Raw genomic sequence first — 3949 nt, forward strand, 5'->3', positions numbered from 1 at the left:
ATTGAATTGAATTGAATTCATTTTACAGAGGATTATGTGCTGGACTATTTATTAGCTGGTGTTCTGTCGATATTTGCTACTTATCAAAATGTGCTAGTTAGCAGCTTGGGGCATGCACATTGGTTAGGGTTAGGGGTAGGGCTACACTGGTTGGGTTAGACTTTGCTATTGATTTACGCTATGGTTGCATTTTTCACATGGCAGAATAAATCAACAGAGCACCAGGACCAATAACATACTGGAGTCTCCGCTGGTTGCCTGGCCAATAAATAGTGGAAGAATAACCCCATGTAAAACCACAACGCTATAGTTTTTGTACAGATTAACAAGACATGCAACGTGAAATTGTTATTTTTGTCATGAGATCTCTCTGTGGAGTCAAGACAGATATGGATGGATGAGATCTGGAGAGGGATATCTGGAGATCTCATGGATGGATTCAAAGCTGTGACACTCTCTGAGTCGGGCTCTAATGAAAACTGGAGGTGGGGGTGGATGTCACATCAGTCAGACACTAAACTGACAGTTGACAGAAGGTTTTTACATTCTGACAGCAGTTATTGGAGGTTGAGGAAGAATTGGATTGGTTGAGGCAAATAGGTTAAATGCCCTCTGCCAGCTTATTGAGTTGGAGGTGGGGGAAAAAAGCCCAGCAAGAGAGAGTGGGGTTACAAAAATTCCTGACTGAACTAAGCTTAATTTTGGGTTGGACCAACATTTCCCTCCGAAGAAAATATGCCTGTATGCATGTGTTCCTAACTGTCTGGCTTATTTAAAGCTAAGACGTTGAGAGGCAAATTAATTAAAGTAATACAAAAACAAATTATAATTTCATAGAAATAGTCATGAAGCCTCTATGTGCTTAATAGTCAGTTTTCCACATCAATTGCATTATGCATAATCTCAAAAAAGCAAAAGCAGATAGACAGACACAATGAGTCAGACTTATCAGACACTGTGAGCATATTGGCCACTGGAAAAGAGCCAGTTATGGCGAGGTAGCAACCAAGTCACAGCTATTCTCATTTACACCTTTCCTGCAGAGGCAAGCTGCCCATGAGAACAATATGTGATGCTGTGGACTCTGCTGGTCTTCAAGTGGGGAGGACGCCAGGATGCAGACTGAATGCATGGCTGGTTTGTGATAGAAAGCCCATTGCTCCTTCTCCCTGCAATTTAGACATCGTTCACTCTCTGTCTCTCACAATAGAACATGAAATTGAAATTAGTCATGCTGGGCACTGCGAATGATTGCCAGCTGTGCCGCACACATAATTGCCCTAAGTGAGGCAAAGAGAGACTTTGAAATTTGTGATTTAACAGCTCTTCTCTGGATCTATTATGATGCATGTGGGATTGCTTCATGGGGTTTTTTTTCTGGTGGAAGATAAATCTACTTTAAGATGAAGTAAGGGTTAAACTGAGATTAGAGTTAGAACTGAAAATAGCTCTGAGCTGAGGCAGCAGACACTATAATGAATGTTTTCTTAACATCCTTCCTACACATTACCCCGAACTCCTCAGGATAACACACCAGTATTTACATCCTATTCAGTGTTGTGGTGTTAACATGAAGGCGTGCTGTGATCTTTACCTCACAAAGCTCCTGTGGAAAATAATAACAGAGGAGGAGAAAGTGAGTGAGTCACAAGCTGCCACAGTTCACTGGCACCACCTGTTTCTGTTGAGGGCTCATTTGCGTTGGATGAGAGGCTCTGTCTCTCTCTGTTCGCCATCTGATCATTAATTTGCTGCCATAAACAGAGAGGGCTGTGGATGAGGTTTCAAGTAGTTTAATATGACCAGAAATGAAATGGAAAAATGAATCACCCTGCTTACCTCAGGCAAAAAAGTTGATGTGTTTGTTGTGTATCTTGTGAACATGCACCCACCTAAATACCTCTAAAGTCTACGTTTCAAAAACTAAATTCTAATATTCAAAAGTTCGAGGTAAAATATATATTAGAGGTGATTTATACCTACTGTATGTACTTAATGTTACAAAAAGAGTCAGTGTCTCCAGTCTCATTTTGTAAGCATATATATTAAATCCCTTAAACAAAAAATCTTTGTTCAATATTTTATGTAAATATCTGTTGCTGAGTAACCATTGTCCATGGTTTACTAGAAAAGCAAGTCATTTCAAGAGGCAACACTGCCCCCTTGAGGTTTTCAATAACACTGCCTGTGTTTTTGCAACATTTAGCAGAAACATAATGCATTAAACCAAGTGCTTTTGTGTTATTTACAATCGATGGTCTCATTCTGTAATTTTGCCGAGCTTCTTGTATTAAATAAGAGACCCTGTCATGGCCAGGTGACACAGTGCAGAGTCTGTGACCGTGACCTCACTCAAATTAATGAATTTCAAAACTGAACTCTTAACCTGACAATTCATCACAGTGGAGCTGGATTATATGAACTGGATGATGCCTGAGGGAAAAAAAAACTGGGAAGAGGGAAAAGGGAAGAAACCAAATAAAAATTGTACAAAAAAAATATCTCAAAATAATTTCCAGTTCCTTGATGGTTCAGTAGCCTGGTGGACAGGACAGATGGTCAGTAATTTAAGACATGCAGGCTTGAGATGGAGCTTAAAATGACTTGGATTTCATGCATTACAGTATATATTGTCTCTGCCAGAGTCATTCTGTTGGATTAAGCAGATCCTGGCTATGCGGATTAGGCCTCATGTAGCTCATGGCACGGTGACCACATTGCATGGGACTGGGATGTTTCTCAACCTGCAGTATGTATGTGTTTTTGATTATGGTTAGCGGCAAGGCTTTCAAACAGAGAAACCAAGACAGAATGTAATGTAGAGTGTGGCAGACAATCAGCTCATATTTATAAGACTCATCCTTTATCAGTAAGAACTTTTGTCAGTGGTATTTATTAAAATATGTTTAAAATGTAGTGATTTCATAATGCCACATTAAAACACTGGCTACAGCAGGGGCCTTGGTGTATCTGTGTTTTGGTACAGCCATTATATCACTGTGCGCTGCTTATATGACGTATGTGAATGTTCTGGGTGTAGCAAGATTGCAGCATGTTAGATACTGAAAAGCCTGGATTTCCTGATACATTAGATCTACTTTCATGTTCCTTCCATCCTGAGAAAATGGGGAAGATATTTAAGATAATTAAAGACACTGATGCTTTGTCAGTCTTGACATTTCTGTGTGATATGCAGGAAATAAAACCAAAAAAGGGACATGGTTTGCATACATTTATTACCTTCATAATATCCTTTGAATGTTTGAACATTTTTTTTTGCCTGCTTGACAGTTTCTCCAAAAAGTCCTGTTTATATCTGTACTACAATACAGTTAGAATAACAATAGCATCAACAGATGCCACAATGAACAGAGCTTTGGCCACATGGCAATGTTTATACACAAATTCTACTCTGGAACATTGTGCAGATTTGTACCTTTCTCACACAAAAACAATGGTTGTATAAGATGAAAAAGTTGTACAAAAGTTATGTATTACATCATTTCCTTAGTGGTTTACATTTATTATAAATGTACCATTTGATTGCAGTACAAAGACTCCTTCAAACAAATCCCTTTGGGAACAACAGTATGAGTAATACAACAAATCAAAGACATAATTGTGAAACTATTCTATCAAGGGCAAAGACTAGACAAGCTGGCAGTAAACGTTTTGACTTGATGAGTCCCTTCACTGATCCTTAATAAATCTGCAATAACATGCATCGATACTTTTTTAAACATTCACTTGATAAGAGAAGAACCTCTACTGCCTCCAAGCAAACACATCTGAACAAGGTGAAGGTTGAAAACAAATGTCTGCTAGGCAGGAACACGAGTCACAGCACTGGGAGAATCAGTGCTCAACAGTTTCAATGAAGTACCATGATGAGTGGGGGCGAACCGGCCCCGGGTTTCCTCTCAGGATAAAGAATCACTTTCTATATTAG

The sequence above is a fragment of the Morone saxatilis genome, unplaced genomic scaffold (genome assembly GCF_004916995.1).
Source record: "Morone saxatilis isolate NCDOM2014 unplaced genomic scaffold, NCSU_SB_2.0 Contig19, whole genome shotgun sequence".
In the NCBI taxonomy this organism is placed as follows: Eukaryota; Metazoa; Chordata; class Actinopteri; family Moronidae; genus Morone; species Morone saxatilis.